Here is a 20,886-nt window from a genome sequence, read left to right as displayed (position 1 = left end):
CTGAATTATATAGATGGAGAGGTAATGAGGCATAACGAATAGAGAGCTCACCTTAAATGAAGGAAGACTTGAGTTCAAGTGCCATCTCTAATGGCCATCTCACATACTGGCTGCGTGATCACAGACAAGTTAGTTAACTTGTCAGTGTTCTAAGTAAGTCTCCTAGACTGCAATTTTTTTTATTGTTGTTGGGGTTAAGTGATTTGCCCTGGGTCATACAGCTGGTAAATGTCAAGTGTCTCAGTTGGAATTTGAACTCAGATCCTCCTAACTACAGGGCTCATGCTCTATCCACTGTGCCACCTAGCTCCCTGACCAAGACTATAAATTGAAGAGAAGGTAGTAATTTTCTTATTTAAGAAGATCCCTATTTCAGTGAAGGTTGAGTCCCCATCTCTACTTCTTACATAAATTTATAGCTGTGAAGTTATCTAGTCAAACTATTTATTTTAGAGATGAGAATACTGAAGTTCAGAGAGAGTAAATCACTTAACCAACTCATATAGGTATTAAGCCACAGTCAGACCAAAAATTCACATCATGTGATAAGAGCTAAAATTAGAAGGGAATGAGCACAGTTCATTCATTTACAGATGAGGAAACTGAGGACCAATGAGACTAACTGACTCATCCAAGGTCAAAGATAATGTGTTGTCTGAGGTTAAATTTAAATCCTTTAGATTCTAAAAACTATTGCTATTTGCTTGAGCTGAATCTTTGAGAATTCAAGGTTGCCTACATACAATGAGACTTTGGAGCAGGACATTAATTGTAGTTACCTGCCTTTTGGCCAAGATCAAAAGTAAGGGAATTGAAAGGGTTTTGGTGGATATTGACACACTCCATCTATCATCTTAGAGGGTAAGAGCCTATCAAGAAACCTATGTTACTAAGGTTGAATTTGGGGCCGTAATATTGTGAACTGATGCAGGGAAGTAATGATCAGAGATGGCAGCAGGCAACACTAAGATATGTGCCATGAGGGAGAAACAGCATGGCACCAAGCAAGAGTCTTACTAATGGGAAATGTATGGCAACTTTTGTCTAAACCATGATGTGTTAAAATAATATTAACATATGGTAAAATTTACATGTGATTTCTTTAAACTCATTTTTCTTATGGATCAACTTTTGTGTGTTGGTAATTTGCCATTGCTTCAAATTATGATTACGTATTTGTTGATAAAAGGTCCCCATACCTCTTACATATACTGTGACTATTGTCTATGTGGGTGACCCAATGCATTATTATACTTAATAAAAATTAAGTTTTGATCTCTTCTTACCAATGGTTTATATTACGATTGGGAAAAGTTTACATATTTATTATCAGGTTTTTTGCTAAAATAAAAAAGAAATCTCCCTCTAGCTTTAACAATAAATCCCACAGACAGGTTTTTATCATCTACGGATTAGGTTTTAATAGCCTTAGTTGTGTGTAAACTGCAGGTATAATGAGGCTAGTGTCACCAGAAATTTGCCCCCAGGATAATGGTAAGGAGGGTACTTCTTCATGGCGATTCTCTGGTCTACTATCTAGCTCTGTACCATGTGGCCCTTATTCCTGAGTGTCCCACTCTTTTTGAAGAGATTGTATTCTCCCACTAGTGTACCCCCCACTCCACTTTTTCCTAGGGGGTTAGGAAATTAGAATAAATCTACCCAGCTATAGGGGCTAATTCTGGACTCTAGAAGGGATAAGCCATGAATTCAACTGGGGCAGATTCCAGGCTCTCCCCAAGGTCCTGCTCAATTGAACTTGCCCTGGGCAATAGAGTACCCAACTACAACTTTGAGACAAACAACTGCAAATTTTTGACCTGAAATTGATGAATAAGCTAATGTCACTTGGATCCTGAATCTTAATAAAGATTTATCATCCACCCATGAATTCATTCTTCTTTAGAGAGGGACTCAACTTTCAAGCAGGAGAGATTACTCCTTTGGCTCATAGAGTTAGATCATGGAAAACAAAGTCAAGACGAATTTCTTAAAAGGATTTCCACTGCCACAGACAATATCCCTGTCACCTAACAAACGAACACTCCTGATCACAAGAACACTTTGGGAGAGGGTAGATGAATCAACCAAAATTTCTTCCTGCTAGGGAAATTGAAGGAACATACTCAATTGATATTGGAGCAGCAGCATCACAGTAAACATCAATACACAGTAAAAAGTTTGTTTTTCATATGTTGCTCATTGACTCAGTTGAACCTCAATATTCACATTTGAAACACAGTTTTTGAAGAAACGTAAGTGAAATCCTTCATTCCAGATGGTATTGTTAACTGTTTAGTATTCTTCAGAGTTATCATTATAGTTTTATCTTAAGAAAACAAGTCTTTTGCATAGAGCACAGTGACAGCTGGTCAAGATACATATTGCTTGGATACATTATAATCTCATAATATTTAGAGCTGCAGGGGTTCCTGAAGACTGTTTAGCCCTAGCTCTACATTTTATATCTTAAGAAACTAAGGTCCAGAGGGACTGAAGTGGCGAGTCTAAAGTTACACAAGCAGAAAAGAGCAGAGTTTAGATTTGAACTCAGCTTTTTGGAATCCAAATCTATAACAGTAGGACATTTAATATCTATCAATGGGAGAGAAAAACCCTACTCATTCTCAGTCACATACCCCAGTACTAAGATGTACAAATGATGTCATAGATGTGATTTTTCTGCATTCCCTCCAATGTTGCACAATGCAGTCAATCCATGCCTTCCTATCTTGTAATATTCTCATCCATATTCTGCCATTAGTTCACTATAAAATTGAACCCATGGATACCATTGGAGCACAAACGTAGTAATCCTATGCAAAGAACTTCTGAAAGACCCAGCTTCCTGATGAATTCCTGCAACTGTGGTACCATGCATTCCAGTGCACCAGTTGATTCTAAGACACTCTAAATTGTGGTTGGCCTGCCTCTGCATAGTGACAAAGAATACATCCCCATAGCTCCCAACTCCTTAAAAAGTAATTATCTTCCTTGCTCCCGGGATGTTCTTTGCCGTGTTTTGTTGTTGTTATTGTTTGGGGAGGTTGTCTGTGGCAGAAAATGCAAATTGGTAGTATGTGTGTGGTTGGACGTTTCTAAGTTAGTTCCTTCTGCTGACACTAATTCCTTTTTTTAAGAAATAATCTACTGAAGATAAATAGGATAAATAGGGATCCTCTTAGAGCTCCAAGGCACAGCAGCCTCCGAGCATTACTGCATAGCCTCAATTAGGAGATATCATTCCTCGATGGTGACAGTGACAAGGAAATAAATGCTAAGAAACTGCAATATAGGCACTTGAATTTCAGATGACTAATGTTGTTGACTTCACTTGCAAGGATTGGGCAGCCACTGCTGGTGAAAGTATTTGACTGGGGAAGGATCAAAAATCTCCCCAGTGCTGGGTGACCCCATTAAGCAATTCTGCCACACCTTTTATAAGTTGGTTGTACTTAGTAAAGCATGTATATTTCCTTCTAAGCTATGAGACATGAACCAAACTTATCCATCTACTTTCTCTGCACACTCACATTACTCACATCTTTAAGTCTTTCTCTTAGAGAAGCTTCCTACCCAAGTTGCAACCTCTACCAGCTCTCCAGGATTTTTGAGTTCTAGCCTGAGGAATCTTCACCTCAATTCCAAAATCTGGAAATTCTCCTCTTTCTCTTTCTCTTCCTATTCCTCCTCCTTATCATTATCATCATCAATATCACCATCATCACTAGCATTTATATAGCATTTAAGGTTTGCGATCTTTATATATTTTTTACAATCTTTATATAAAGATCCTCCTAACTTTGCTATCTGAATGCTACTATTATGTACATTTTTCAAATGAGAAAATTGAGGACTAAGCTCCCTGACCAAGTTAGATATAGCTAGTGTCTAAGACAATTCAAATTCAATCATCTTGGCTGCTAGTCCAACACTTTCTACCCAAAGCCACGCAGATCTCTCTAAATGAACCTGTAGCCCAGTGGTGTCAAACTTGAAAAGAAAAGGGGATGACTAAACCATACATAAAGATCCCTGCATCCATGTATTCACTTAGGATATCACATATTAACATTATCTATGTTCTATTCTATTTTCATTTATTTTGTTAAATATTTCCCAATTATATTTTCATTTGGTTCAGGCACACTTGAAAGTATTTTAGGCAAGTGTTTGACAACTGTCCCATAACACGTTTGGTTCTCTAGTATATTCTGAACACAGAATTTAGTTTTAGAACCGTTTGTCAGGGTGCTTTTTTTAACTTGACTTTGACTAGTTATACTCCATCCCTCGATCTAAGAAAGGATGTTACATGCCATCCCTGGACCAGACATGATCAAGAAAGGCCAACACATTATGAAGCAGTCCCTTATGCCTTTCATCTCAGAAAGAGAATGGTTAAATAGGATCCTAAGTCCAAGAGCAGGCAATTACCTTAACAGGACTATGTGCGTTATCTCTCAAAATATATCTCAGTCATTTATAAGGCTGGGAAGAAACAGACAATAGAAGTGAAAATCAATGATGAATGAAAAGGTTATAGAAGAATTTTAGTGTCTATTAGTTAGAAAGAGGGGAGCATTATGGGAAGTAAACAGTGCTGGACTTGGAGGAAAACCTTGGTTCATATTCTTCTAAAACTTAACTAGCTAAGTCAACTAAGTTCTATGAGTCTCAGACAAATTCCTAGGATAAAAGCAGATTTGGAGTCAGAGGGCCTGGGTTCAAAGAGTAGCTGGGCCACTTGTTAACTATGTGACTTCATACTTCACTAGACCTCATCTGTAAAATAAGGAAGTTATTAGACTAAGTGACCTCTAAGATCCTGTAACTACGTTTTGTGTTAGAGTTTTCTCTGGAATTTTGCTCTTGGGAAGGAGAACCATAATCCAACAGAAAGTGATACCCTGTGGATCAGGATGTCAGGTATGGCTGTCATAGGTTGTGATATAAATTCATGGAGGGAGTTTCCACACTATGAGTATCCTCTGATGTAGAAATTGTATATTCTCTACATCTTTGCTTATGGGACTGAAAAAAGGACTCATTACAAATAATTTTCCATTTTTATTGTGTTTAGTTATATTTCAAATAAATAGCAGGACTCTGTCCTAATATGATCAGAGGTATGTCACATATGTGGATTTAAAGAATAACAAATCCAATTAAAAATCAATAAAGAGACCAAATACTCTAGCTCTAAACATGAATGAAGAATAGTAAGGAAGGAAGGCAGTGAAACCAAGTGCTCAGTCACTGCCCATTTTTATTAACACCTCTCTTGGTTTAATCAGTCTACACAAGGCCTTGTTCTGACTCAGGCATAGTAAATTTTAACTTTACAAGAAAGTACTAAAAGTTATGTCCTGCTGAACACACAGAGGAACAGTCATGCTTGAGATTGCTGTTGTATGGCTGGACAGATGGTAAGCCTTGAATATTTCCACAGCAACCAAACAGAACACATTAGGCCTGGTAGGAATTCTCCCACAAGTCATAATGTCCTTGAAAAGAAGACTACATAAAATGTAGATTGATGGTACCATCATGAATGTTAAAGATATTCTAAGGTGCTTCCTCCTTCAGTTATTATCACTGACCATGTCTTCTAAGGTTCATAGCACCAATCTTTCAAAGTGTTAAAATGTGTTAGGGAATATTATATAGTATTGAATGAATTAACTTCAATTCAACCAGTATCTATTAAGCACATACTAAGTGCAAGGCACTGCTATTAAGTGGAATAATTAGTGAATACAACCAGTGAAGGCAAGAGGCAGTAAACACCTGAAACACAGAAGGTGAATATGGTTGCATGCCCAATATAGACTCAGAATCTACAACTAAATCAACCCTACCCTAAGCATAATGAAGGGTAAAGAAATTTCACTTGCCATGGGAAGGGAGTCAACCTTTAGCATCAATTCCTATGTATATGACCCACCTAAGTGCTCTAGCTCTCAGCTACTACCCCTAACCCCTCCCCACCCCTCATATGCATGCATCACATGAATACCATTCCTTTGAAAGTTGCTCCATAATGTTACTCTGATCACAATAAGCTAGTTTAACAGGAATAAAAAGAAGAAATTGAGGAATTTGACCCCATGTGTTTCTTTCTCTAGGATATTCCAAACACAAGATTTAGGCTTCAAGATGTTTGTCATTAGGGATTTTTTTTCAACTTAGCTCTGACTTATTATACTCCATCCCTTGAGCTAATATTGATTGTCCTGCAGGCATTAAGCCTCCAGGGTGTGTCCAGGGATTGGATTTAAGATCCAACCTCTATTATTCCTATTTCTTGCTGTTCTTAATTTCTCTTACTGGTGAATTTTCCATTGGCTTTAATTAAGCCCCCTTTAGTGTCATGAGCTTCTCAGCATCTAATCTAAAGCCTTTCACACATAAGAAAAAAGAAAAATACAAAGTTAGAAAAAGAACAATTTACCCATAAAAGATATGATACCTGTTAAAGGAACCACATTAGAAGAGGGTCAGCCCTTCAAATGGTCAGGTTAAACAAGATGAAATTTGGGCTAAATTGGTCCCTCTGTGAGAGTTCATGAACTTCTCCCTGGGGAATACAGACGCTAAGAAGTAGCTACAGTGTTTGCCCTCCATCTATAGAAGCATGTCTGTTACATTTCAATCCACTGCTTCTGCTTTGAAATTAAGTGGTAGGGGGATTCTCACAGGAAGCACACTGAGTCTGAATTTAAATCAAATATTGTAGGCAGAAGTTTGGGAGTGTTAGCACCTAGAGTACACGAAATGGGACTGTCACTTAGAACTTGTGTTTCTCCCACAACTTGGAATTCTGAGGTTTGAAGGATGAATTAGGGTGAGGAAGGGGAAAAATTAGGGAATTACTCTCATAGACTCGAGGACATCTTATGAAGGGCTGCACCTATTGTTATAGTTCTCAAGATTCCACCGGTGTGGTTTCCATTAACATTTGGTAGACACAATTTGCTCAAAGCAAAGTATCTCTTTACTAGGGTGGCACAGCAAAAATAGGAACAAAAAAGCAACTCCGTCCAAAAACTTGGGGCAAATATTCTCTCAAACATACACATCAGGAGTGTTACAGAAGCAGAGAATGTAATATTAGCAAAAGAATGTAGGAAATACCTGTGGCCAAAGAAAACCATGTTCCCAATAACAAGGTGGCCTAATGCCCTTTTTTATTCTCTTAAGAATCCTTTCAGGGGCAGCTAGGTGGCACAGTGAATAGAGCACTGGCCCTGGATTCAGGAAGACCTGAGTTCAAATCCAGCCTCAGACACACAACACTTACTAGCTGTGTGACCCTGAGCAAGTCACTTAACCCCATTGCCTAACCAACCCCCCCCAAAAAAAATAAAGAATCCTTTCACAGCTCTCCTCTCTTGCTGGTGCTTACCTGACATGGTTTTCTCTCTTTTCTCTTCTGGTACAGGTCATGCTTCTTGAAAATGCTACCTCACTTAAGAGACTCTCTCTCCATATGTATGTTTGCCTAGAGTGTTTCTACTTGACTGCTGCCTCCCACCTGGATGCTAGTGATGTGATGCCAGTGGTCCTCTCCAAAGACAAAAGGTGAACAACTGCGTTGACAAATTCTCAAATTGGTGGATAGGATTTGCCTACTGAACAAATACCTCTGCTGCTAGATGCCATGATAAGGAACTCTCCTACCCACCTTCTGTCCTCTGGTGTGGGAACAAAGGTGTTTAGCAATCAATTGCTAAACATTTATAAAGTGCCTACTACATTTCAGACACTGTGCTAAACACTGAGGATACAAGAAGAGGCAAAAGGCAATCTCTGCCCTCAAGGAACTTACAGTCTAATGGGATATATGACACACAAAAACATACAAAGTAAGTATACTATGTACAGGATAAAGAAGAAATAATTAACAGATTTCCTCAGTCTAAGGACATATCCATGAAGTAATTCCTCGAACAAGAAAAATTCACCTGCTCTGTGACAATGTATAGTCTTAGAGAGATGCCTGAAGTATTGAGTAGTTAAGTTACTTCCCCAGGGCCACAGAGCCAGTATGGAGCAGAGACAGGGTTTGAAACCAAGTCTTCTTGACACCAAGGCTAGCTCTCTAAACTGCTGTAGCTATGCCATGCAGATTCTCCCATCTGGCATAGAGTAGGTACTTCATAAATGCTTGCTGAATTAAATTAAATTAAATTAAATTAAATTAAATTAAATTGAAATGAACTCTTCTCCGTAGTTTGCCATGTAATTCAAGGTTGTTGCCTCTTATTAAAGGCTTAAAAACAGCTATAAAATCCCCACAATATTTAGTTACTTCATTTGCCCATGGTCAGCAATTCCATTTTGTCCTGATCTACCTAGGCAATTTTCCATACTCTCAAAGTATTCTTCCCCCTTACTTGTCTCCCTATCAAAATTTCCACCCCTTCAGAGTCTGGCCAGCAATCAGCTGCTTGAGAGAAAAAAAAAATAAGGTGCAAATGATGACAAAAACTCTATACACCTACCCTGGGAGGGAGAAATACACTTCAAAAGAAGATACTTTAAAATGTTTTACCACCAAATTACTCCTTTTCTGGTGGAATTTAAGGCACTGTGACAGGTAGATGTCTGGGGTATCTGGAGGGCAGAGAGTCTTCTTGGTGCCTTTCAAGTCTCACTCTGCCAAATTCATAAAGCCAACCCTATGGGTGCTAGAACTTCACACACACACACACACACACACACACACACACACACACACACACACATACATGTTTCATGTTATTTTATCTGAGGTTGCATTCTAAAATGCACCTGCCAATCCCTCTGGTTTTCACACATATTCCTCAGGAAATTTAAAGATCAACAGAGGCAATCTTGAAATATGCCATCTTATCTTCTCCAATACTTTGATACTTCTGTGGATCTGTGATCTCATCAATATTGATATTCTCTGCAGTGGTACAAATCAATCACCAAACACTTATTAAGTACCTACAAAGTGTCAGGTACCATGCTAGGCACTGGGGATATAAAATGAGAATGAAACAGCCCATGTTCTCAAAATAGCTACATCCCATTCAGGGATAAAAGTATGCAAATACGGCATACATAGAAAAAATAAATGCAAAGTAGATGCAATATGATTTTGGTGCCAAGGGCCTACCCTGGTAGCTGGGAGAATCAGGAAATGTTTCAGGTAAAAGGTATCACTTCAGCTAAATTTTAAAGGAAGTCTGGGATTTCTAAGAGGCAGGAGATGAGAAGGAGGAAGGGTATTCCTGGCACAGAGGATAGCTCATACAAAGTATGTATGAAGAACCATAAGAAAGTTGCAAGCAACTTCTTATCCTTTCCAATTATTTTCCTTATCCTATCATAAATTTTCTATAAGCATCCATTCAACTTGCAAAGGGCCTCTTTACAGATCACTTGACATTGTATATGTACCAATGGTAAGAACTGGCTGCCCATCTGCAATTCCTTATTTTTGTGCATGACCAGCCAATTTTCTTTTCCACTCATACATCTCTCTGATCTCTTTAACATGATTTCTGGCACATATTTCTTTATTGGTGAGGTGTTGTGCTTATTTATCTCTATCAAGCATCTGTCTATTATATAGACCCACAACTATAATTCTTAGGAGACAGTGGTATTCCATGATTCATAGCTGTATAACATCATCAAAAGAATATTGGTGTTAAAAAGAAGTGACATAATAGAGGAAGAAGATTAGGAGGAGGAAGAAGAAGAGGAGGAGGGGGAGAATAAATGAAATGTGAAAATATACAGAAGAAAGAAGGAAGTTTAGAAAGGACATTGAGAAGAAGCCATTGACCATATAGTTATTACTATGTTAAAGTTTATCTATATTTAATATAAATCAATGAAGTGTGAAGTATAGTTTCATGGTTCCATATGTAATGGTCTTTTTCAGTACTTTGTATACAGAAAATTTCATGTTTGTTCATAATAAAAAAAATAATAATCCATACAAAATTTCCCAAAGGTAATCTAGCCTGCTGGTCTACCATTCAGTTCTTGGACTAGCTTATTGTCTATTTCTAGAGTCTGTTTAAATTGCATTTACTTCAGGCAGCTAGGTGGTTCAGTAGATAGAGCAATGGCCCTGTAGTCAGGAGGACCTGAATTTAAATCTACAATCAGACCAAACGCTTGACACCTATTAGGTGTGTGACCCTGGACAAGTCATTTAACCCCAATTACCTTAAAAGAAATTATAATTGCTGATATGTAAGCTCTATGGGTTGTCTATCTCACTGCATATCATAGTTGGGACCAGAAGCACTCTTCATTCCCTGTATTTTCCTCGTGGGGATAGTTAAACTGAAATTTTCTAAGTGATTGTGGATCTCATTTTTGGCTTGCTGAGATCAGCATCATACTAAATAGGAGTGGATGGAATAACTTACAAATTTCTCAGACCTTTTTCTAGACAGCTTTTCCAGTTGGATGTTCTTTTTTTTTCCTTTTTAGGCAATTGGGGTTAAGTGATTTGCCCAGGATCACACAGCTAGTAAGTGTTAAGTGTTTGGTCTGAGGCCGGATTTGAACTCAGGTCCTCCTGACTTCAGGGCTGGTACTCTATCCACTGCGCCACCTAGCTGCCCCCATTCTTGACAATATATATATTTGTGTGTACGTTTGTGTATGTATATGTGTGTGTGTGTGTGTGTGTTTATCTCAAAGTATACTTGTCCTTTCTGATCCTCATTCTTTGGCTTTTTTTTAAAAGAATCTAATTTAGCAAGAACCCTAATCAAACTAAGATGTCTGTACTACTACAAATCTTCTGGACCAAGAACTATCACTGAAGAACACCCAGAATTCTCTCCCCTTAGATTCATGCAAAATACTTAACAGAGCAGTAACTATAGTGGGGTGAATGAGGCTTTGCCCCAGGTTACCTATAGGAAAAGGGACCTGCCTGGAAGTCTGTGCTTCTTCCCTGCTATGCCTTACCTGTTAGTCCTCTAATAGTGGCTAGCACTATTCGTAGGCATCTATGGTACTTCTCTCTACCACTCACCTTTATCCCTGCTGTCCACTGGGCTAAGTTGGGAAGAAATGTACGCTGCTGCACTACCGGTAGAGCTTTGAAATGGCCCATTCTTGATTTCAATTTAGAATGAGGATAAAAAGTGACTTAATTGTGCATTTCCTTTCACCCAGTGCTCCCAATATTTAGCATATTCCAAAATATTCACAGCAGCAAGGTTGTGGTAACAAAGAAATGGAAACCATGTGGTTCATTACAGAATGGGTAAAAAATATATAGTATATTAAAGTAATGGAATGTTATCATGTGGACCAGAATGGGGAAAATGTAGAATACAGAGAAACATAGGAAGATTTGTATGAAATGATGTTGAGTGAAGAAAACAGTACCAAGTGAACAATATACAGAGGACGACAGTATAAGTCAAGCTCTGAGAAACCAAAAACCTGCTGAATTTCCTGGAGAAGAGATATTTCCTCCCTCATAGCAAAAAACTAGAGGTCTGTTAGGACAGAATACTGTATACACTGTCAGCTATGTTCTCTAAACCATATTTTTGTTTTTCTTGCACAGGTCAGTCCTATGGAATACCTAGCTTCCTTCAAAGCTCAGCTCAAATGACATCTCCTTCAAAATGTCTTTCCTGCTTCATCCAATAGTATGTGTCCCGTCTAATTATTATATATTAATAACACTTTTAACCAAGAGAGATGGGCATAAGATAATCCTGTGCTGTGTACATGGAAGAAGAAGTAACTCCTGATTGGCTAATAGAATGCTGAGATAGATTCTATATACTGCACAAGGTGCTGATTTCAGCTGGTGAGAAAAGGGGGAGGAGGGAGGGAGAGGTGAGAGAGGGATGGAGGAAGAGAGAGAGAGAGAGAGAGAGAGAGAGAGAGGAGAGAGAGGGAGAGAGAGAGAGAGAGAGAGAGAGAGAGAGAGAGAGAGAGAGAGAGAGAGGAGAGAGAGAGAGGGAGAGAGCGCACCCTCTTACGCTTCTTGAAATCCAGCATTTGCGATGGCAGATTGCTGAGAGTTGAGGATTTCCCATGGTGAGACTGTTTTCTCTCTCTATTGGCTTGAGCTGAGATATTTTATCTTGTTTCCAGCCAAAGAGCTCTTTTACTATTTGAGTAGTATATTTATGTAGTTTATTCTAATCAATATAAACTTTCTGAATTTTTTTAGTTTTTGCTTGGATAAATGGATTCATCATTTCTGATATTTTTTTGTGTGACCAGTATTTAAAGGAAAGGGCTACACTTATAGGTGAAAGTGAAGAGCTTCCCTCCCTCCTTGAGAGTGAGAAGATAAGTAGATTTTAAAAAGAAGTCCAAAACAGAACCCATTATATTTCTCTCCGAACCCAATCCTTTTCAGAACTTCCCATTACCATTCACTCATCTTTCCAGTAATTCAAGTTCACAAACATAGTATCAAACTTGACTTCTCTTTCTTACTCAGATCATATATCCAGCTACTTAACAGATTATGTTATTGCTATCTCTATAGCATCTCTGCTATACACCCCCTTCTCCCAATTGACACAGCTACAACCTTGCTTCAGGCCCAGGCCCTCATCGCCTGAACTATTGCAATAATCTCCTGATTGGCCTTCTTGCCTCAAATTTCTCCCCAGTCCAGATCATCTTCCCAAAGTAGCATTCCTAAAGAGTAGGTCTGGCCATGCCACTCTGATGTTCACGAAACTCCAGTGGCCCCCTGTTACCTCTAAGATCAAATATAAACTCATTTGCCATGTCACTGTTCAGTCATTTTTCAGTTGTGTCCAACTCTTCATGATGCCATCTGGGGTTTTCTTGGCAAAGATACTGGAGTGGTTTGCCACTTGCATCTCCAGCTCATTTTACAGATGAGCAAACTGAGTAAACAGGATCATACAACTAGTAAGTGTTTAAGACTAGATTTAAACTCAGGTCTTCCTGACTCAGACCCAGCGTTCTACCCATTGCACCACCTAGCTGCCATTTAAACCTCATCATATCCTTCCTGTCTTTTGAAATTCTTAACTCCCCTCCACACATTACAATCCCCTAGAATCTGATTCCAACCTACCTTTCCATCTTTAGCTCACATTACTTTTCTTCACACTCTCTACATTTGAGACAAATTGGACTATTAGTTTTTCCCCAAAATTGACCTGTAATCTTCTACCTTTGTATATTTATGTAGGGTATTCTTGATATCTGTAATGTACTCCTTCATCAACATCTTTCAGAATCCTCATCTTCTTCAAAATTCATATCTCATAATACCTCATTATCAATCAACAAGTTACTCCTTATGAAAGCTTTCTTAATCCTCCCAGCTGAATGTTCTCCTCCTCCTCAGATTTTCCCTCATCCAATTTGCCTAGATTTCTCCTTTGTCTTCAATTTGCCTTATTTTGTGTTATATTTATCCATGTAGAGAGGGACATAAATTTTTCTGGCATGGTCTACATGGAATTTCTTTGTTAAACTATGCATCCTTATAATGAGGGTTTTGTAAATTCTTTTTTTTTTTTGTTCATGGTTGGGGGCAGGGGAGGTGCAGAAAGGTGGGTTTAGAGAGAGAGATTAAATGAGGTAGAGTGTAAGGCCCTAAAGGGAAAGAGACAGTTCGATCTTTAATGAAAAAATCTTTGCTTCCGACCCTCCCTTCCTCCAACCCCTACCATACCCCTTAGCATAATGACTTATGGTACCCCATGGTATATGGTACCTGTTATAGAGATGTTTCTGGGATGCCTCAATTGAATGAACTCCTGGAGTTCTCGAGGAACTGACAAATAAAAAATCTCTTACAAAGGGGGAAATGAGACCTGACGAAGTCAACTGCTCAGATGCAAGTCTGAAGAGTGCCCACATTATAAATTCCAGCCCTGAGATTCTGCTTTTCTGTTCAACCAATAAGCCCTGCAGCCTCTGCCACCTGCAGGCTAAAATAATGTATTATTTACAAAAACTGTTATTTCTAAATAAGAAGAAAAGTCTAAAAATGATTGTGTGTAATCGAGGCAGAACAGGGAAAGGTAAGAGCAGGAAGCTACATCTGATTTTTTTTAATACGTCAAAGATGAAATAGTAAGAATGAGGCAACTGAGCTAGAGGCAGCTATCTTTTGTGTGCTCTGAATCATTGGCAATACCCAGTGATTCATTGCAGCGGATGGGTTATATTCTTTTTTCTGTAAGCAAGAATTCAAAGGCATAAACTTGTGTCTCAATTTCACAATGCATGGAAATCATCACCAAAAAATGTCATTTCTATGTAACGTCTTTGAAACCTGAGCCTGTTTCCCCAAGAATGAAAAAGGAAAACCCAAACTAGCTCTAGAGACACTTAGACATCTTTGTTTCTTTGAGCATCTCACAAATTACTTAAAGAAATCATGTGCCTCTCCAAACATAACTGAACTTGATCCTATCATCAAATTAAAAAAATATGTGTGCACTTTCATACATGTATATACATACTCACATTATATATATACATATGTACTCATACATATGCATGTTTGTACATATACACAAGCATATGTTCACAAATGTATCTGCAAATACACATCAATATGTTTGTATGCATGTATCTGTATTTGAATGCATATAAATTTGTATATAGGTTTGTACATAAAAGGATGTTTGTAGGCATATATTACTGTATATTCATATATTTGTATGTGTATACATGTGTACAAACAGATCACATCTATTTATAAGGCTTAAAGAGTTGATTTCTATGACCAATACTATTGTATAGTATGAATGAGGACAATGCAGGTATGCTGTGATGGTTACCTCCAGAAGAATACACTGATGATTTTAATAAATACATATGGAAGTTTATATTCCAGAGGTGACCAAAATATGAAAATGTCTACAAAAAACATGGCTGTAAGTTTTCTTTTTTTCCATCTTTTTTTTTCTTGCAGCTGAGGATTTATTTAAAACGTATCCAGGGAAAGGAAGGTCACATAGAAGAAATAGAACAAATGCTAACCTTTTCATATAATTATAAAACACTAGAGATAGAAGGGACCTTATAGATCATTTAGACCAATTCTTTCATTCTTTGAAGAAGCTGAGACCCACAGCAGGGAAAAGACTCATTTGAGGTTAAGAGCTGGTTAGTGGCTAAATCAAAAGAAAATCTGGGGCTTATCCAAAGTTCAACCCTCTTTTCATGATGTCTATCCTGCCTTGATATATGTCATTCATTGTACTCCTGACTGTCCAGATTTCTTCTATCATGCTTGCCCCTGGAAGTTCACTCCACATTTGCACTTCTCACAATGGAAATCTTCTATGTCCCTGTGGTCACGTCCTCCAATTGTCTGGTTACTTCCAGAACCTCCATTTTTAAAGATGTCCAGGCCAAACATGTCTCCATCCTTCTCCAGGACAGAAATGAATTATTATCTGGATTTTCTCTACCATGCCCCATTAAATCCTATTCCCTGCTTTTCAGCTTCCATTTATGTTGTCTTTACCCACTAGCAGCCGCTAGGTGGAACACTTGAGTGCCATACCTGGAGTCTACCTGAGTTCAAATATGGCGTCTGATACTAGTTGCAAGTCACTTAATCCCTATTGCCTCAGTTTCCTCATCTGTAAAATAAGCTAGAAAAGGAAATGGCAAACTACTCCAGTATCTTTGCCGAGAAAACCCCAAATGGGGTCAGGAAGAGTCAGACACAATAGAAGAACAACTGAAGAAAAACCCATTAGATGATAACTTCCCTGAGAGCAGTAACTATCTTACTGCCTGTAAAGTAATTTTCCTATCTAAGGCTAATGATGAATCAATAAGTGGGTATAAAAAAAAACTCAGCAGTCTAAGAGCAGTTTTTTATTGAGTCCACTTTGTCTTTCTCATCTGCAAAATGGGGAGAATCAAATTAGACCTGCCTACCTCACAAAGTTGTTGTGCAAAGAGTGCTTTGTAGCTCTTGGAGTGGTACAGAAATGTGAGTTATTATTTTTGTCACAAGAGAGAAAAGAGAAACAATCTGCCTTAAAAGTTAGAATGTCACAGAAAAAACAAAGCATCAATGATTGCATGGATCCCTTCATTGCTAGCCCTCCCTACCTCCACCCCACCCAAAAAATAATGCATGCACTTTTTCCCTAAACAGGTCTAGGGTCCTAGTACCAATGATAATTAGAAGACCTGTTATTTTTCTCCCTGACTTACTGCTACCCTTACTTATTTTTATTTACTTCTCTATAGTCTGTTTCATTTAAAATCAAGACTATCTACAATTACAGAGAATTCAGAGATTCTTGAACACACGAAATCAACAGAAAATCACCAAATCTCAGATTAATCCATAATGTCAGCATATCTTCTTTACCAGGAATCAATCTTTTAGCAGTAGTCTCATGAATATTCCCTATCATATCGCATTACACGTAGTAGGATTCAATAACTATTTGAAGGAGAAAGAGAAGAAAATCAGTTATTTGCTTCATTTCCCTCAACTATACCTAATGAAGGTGTTCACAAGCTGTAAATAACGTAGAATCAAGAAGAAACTTTAGAAGTCATCTGACCTCATTTGACAAATGAGAAAATTGAGACCCCATGCAAGACCATACCAGTAAAAAGTAGTAAAGTTGGGATTTGAACACAGGGCCCATAGCCCCAAATTCAGTGTTCTTTTGTCTGTACCTACCTCCTATGCAACAAAGCAGAAGGAGGAAAAGCAAAGGATGCAGCTATTTCATAACTAATTATTGGCTATCTTTCATTTTGTGTTACTTCAATAATTAGATGTCCTCAAGATAGATGGCAGTTCAAAAGTAATCCACACATTTTCATACTGAACATACTTCTGAGTGTCCTCCTACAGGTTTTTGATAAAGAACCATTCCAGTGAGTTAGAGGGAGTCTAGATCCTTTAATATTTTTGTGGGTAGTAGTGCAAATTTTGGCTTGCCCATTAATCAGCCTTTCTGTCTTCCTATTTCAATGGTATCTTCTGATCATACAGTTCCAAATGTTTTTAACATCACTTTTGCACATAATTCATTATTTGTATATAATTTATCACATACTGTATCCTCCTTTCTCTCATACTACTCTTCTCCATCAGTCTTCAGGCCACTGAGATCATATTTCTGCCAAGATCATATTTTGATATGTGATCTTATATTGTGGATAGTCCTTTAATTGGTGGAGAGCTCAATCTAAATGCACCCACTCAACCTGTGACACTTTTCTCCACGTTCTTCCATACATCCTCCACAGAAGCTCCACCTAGCATGCTTGGGGCCTTTCTCTCTTTCTTGATATTGCATACCAATGGAGTACACATAATGTCCATCAGTTATCCCTTTCTCTCACTTCGGGAATTACCAAGGTTCTTTTCTGCTTATACATCTTACCACAATCACCTTCACACCACTTGTAATGAACAATTCTTCCCTGGGAATATGATGCAGCAGCCTACTCATACCCTCCATGGATCTCTCCACAGTCCTTAGGTGAGTTGAAATATTAATTCTTCAGAGACCATGCCATTGTATCACTGTGAACTATGGGACTTTGAAGAATCTTAAAGATTCAGGTACCAGAGTACTTCTGACAGCAGGATATTTAAGAGTTCACACTCATATAACAACAATGGGTGTAGAAGCATAGCATTAAGACAGTAAATTTTCATGTTAGAGAGGACTTTGGGATAGCTGAAAGTGCTATACTCTTTCCCAAATGCAATCTGGTCCCCTTTCTACCTTCCATTAAATCTGGATCCAACTCAGAATTCATCTGCTATTACTCCTAATTTCATTATGATCTCATGATCCTCATTAGATTTCCTGACCTTCCATTCCTTTGTCTTTCCTGGTATGATAGCAATTTTCCATGAGATCTCCAGGGTTATTACTGTTTCTTTTCTTCTTTCTTCCAACCAGATTAGATGCCTAACCCCTCCAACATACCGCTGAAGTAACCTTAAATTATTACCCTAACACAGAACTCTAGGAAATAGCTTGATTTAGAGAAGAGAAATAATGAGGCAAGAAGTAAAAGTTGAAATAAAAATATAATTAACTCTACCATTTGAATAATAAAAGGAATAACTGATACAATTTAGTGTGAAAACAAGGTAACAGTCATAATAATAACTATAATAATAAAAATATGAGAATGAGATAAAAGTAATGAGAAGGAGGAAGATGGAGGTGGGTGTGGTGGCACTGGATACAAGACTTGTGATTTCATTGATCTAGAGAAGCTCTAGAGAAGAAAATGCCTCATTTCTACATAGGTTAGCACCATCTCTGCATGCCTAGGAAACTTACCACGAGTACTAAGCTTAATAATAATGCATTGAATTTAAATTATGAGCAATTAAACTAAATATACAAAAATATATGATGAATAACTAAATTAAATTAAAATAAAATCAATCAACTAATTTGCCCAGCAGCGGAACCAAGATGGTGGAGTAAAGGCAGGGACTTGCCTGATCTCTCTGGCAAACTTCTCCAAATACCTTTCACAAAATTACTCTAAACAAATTCTGGAGCAGCAGAAGCCACAATAATATGTAGTAAAAGAACTTTCCAGCCCAAAACAGCTCAGTAGGTCTTCAGAAAAGGTCTGTTGCCCCAGGGCGACAGGCCATGGAAGTGCAGAACAGGCCCCAGCAAACTAGAAGCAGACCTCAGGGCAACTGAATCACTGGAAGCAGTGGAAGTTTCCAGATCTCTCAGCCCACAGACACCAAAGACAGCTTAGAAGTTCAGCAGGAAAGGTGTATGGCACCAGGAAGAGAGAGGAATCCAGCACAGCTCATGCCAGCACTGCCACAGCCGCAGCAAACCACGAATATGCCTGCAGAGCCACTGAATCAGCAATGGCACCAGCAGCAGCTGCTTACAGAACTCTCATCCCACAGATGGTCAGGGGGTTGAAAAACTGGTCAGAAGGAAATTATAGGGGTCTCTTTGCTAGCTTTGTCCACACTCGGATTTGGATTGTAGTCTTGTGTGTCCATCCCAGGGCGAGCAGGAACATTAGCACACCAGAGTCTGTGGCCACAGTGGAGGAGGGACCTTCCTCATAGTACAAAGCCAGAAAAGGGCTTGTGATCACTCACAGACCAGAGTACAGAGCAGGAGAATAGTAAACATCTCTCTTTAGATCATGTCACTTTGGAAGAACTGAAAACTTGAAGGTTCCTAGAAGCATCTCTGAAAACACCTGCACAAAATCCCTGAAGCTTAGGACAATGTGACCTCTACCCTGGAAGCAGAGCCTCACTTTAACAAGGAGTTAAAAGTCAATTAATAGTTTGGGGAAATGAGCAAACAAGAAAATAACACCTTAAGAAACAGAATAGGTCAGATGATAAAAAGAGGTCCAAAAAAGCAATGTGTGGAAGAATGCTTGAAAAAAAAATAGAATTGGCCAAATGGAAAATAAGGTCCAAAAGTTCATTGAAAGTAGGAAAGGAAGGAGATAAGAAAAGGGGGAAGAGGGTGATAGAAGGGAGGACAGATTGGGGCAGGCGGTAGTCAGAAGGAAAATACTTTTTGAGGAGGAACAAAGTAGAAGGAGAGTGAATAGAATAAATGGGGGGAAATGGATGGAAGGAAACACAGTTAGCAATAGTAACTGTGAACAAATTCTGAAGCAAGTTTCTCTGATAAAGGTCTCATTTCTAAAACATATAGAGAACTAATTCAAATTTATAAACATGACAGCCATTCCCCAATTGATAAATGATCAAAAGATATGATCAGTTTTCAGATGAAATAATTAAAGCTATCTATAGCCATATGAAAAAAATACCTTAACTCACTATTGATTAGAGAAATGCAAATTAAAACAATTCTGAGGTACTACCTCAAACCTACTATTAGATTGGCTATACAGAAAAGGTAAATGACAAATGGAGGAGATGTGGGAAAAATGAGACATTAATGCACTGCGGGTGGTGTTGTGAATTAATTCAACCATTCTGTAGAGCAATTTGGAACTAAGCCCAAAGGGATATAAAATCATGCATACCCTTTGACCTAGCAATACCAGTACTAGGTCTGTATCCCAAAAGGGATTAGAAAAAAAAAGAAGGAAAAGGTCCTATATGTACAAAAATATTTATAATACATCTTTTTTGGGGGCAAAGAATTAGAAACTAAGAGGATACCCTTTAGTTGGGGAATGGCTGAACAAATTGTGGTACGTGATTATGATGGAATAATATTATACTATAAGAAATGATGAGTAGGATGCTCTCAGAAAAATTTGGAAAGACTTACATGAGCTGATGAAAAGTGAAACCAAGTAACAGCAGCATTGTAAGATGATCATCCGTGAATGATTTAGCTATTCTCAGCAATACAATGATCCAAGACAACTCTGAATGTACAATGCTTTCCATCCCCAGAGAAAGAATTGATGGTATCTCAATACAGATTTAAGCATGCTTTTAAAATAATAATAATAATTTGTCCAGCATCACATAGCCAATATGTGTGAGAGTTGGGAATTATACCAAAGTCTTCCTGACTCCAAAGTCAGTTTCTCTTTCTACTGTGCAATGCCACTTCAACTATGATGACAATTACCATAATAGATTTTGAAAGTCTCTTAACAAAAATCTATACAATATTAATTAAACACAACTTCCACACTATATTGCAGCTGTGGAAAGATTACCTGACCTCCTCTATGTCTGGTAGCTCAAATCTAGAATCTCTTCCTATCTGGTCACCATGGCCTCAAACCTTCTGGTATCACCACCACCTTATTTTTCTAAGTAAAGAAAACACTTGACCATTGATTTCTTTTATCTAGGAACCTATTCCCCTGGGGCTTCTTGAAAACTTCTAAAACCCCTCTTTTATTATACACATTAAGATCTAA

This window comes from Phascolarctos cinereus, unplaced genomic scaffold (assembly GCF_003287225.1).
Source record: "Phascolarctos cinereus isolate Bilbo 61053 unplaced genomic scaffold, phaCin_HiC Scaffold_9;HRSCAF=440, whole genome shotgun sequence".
NCBI classification, from domain to species: domain Eukaryota; kingdom Metazoa; phylum Chordata; class Mammalia; order Diprotodontia; family Phascolarctidae; genus Phascolarctos; species Phascolarctos cinereus.
The sequence above is the reverse complement of the archived record's forward strand: the minus strand, read 5'-3'. Positions refer to the sequence as shown.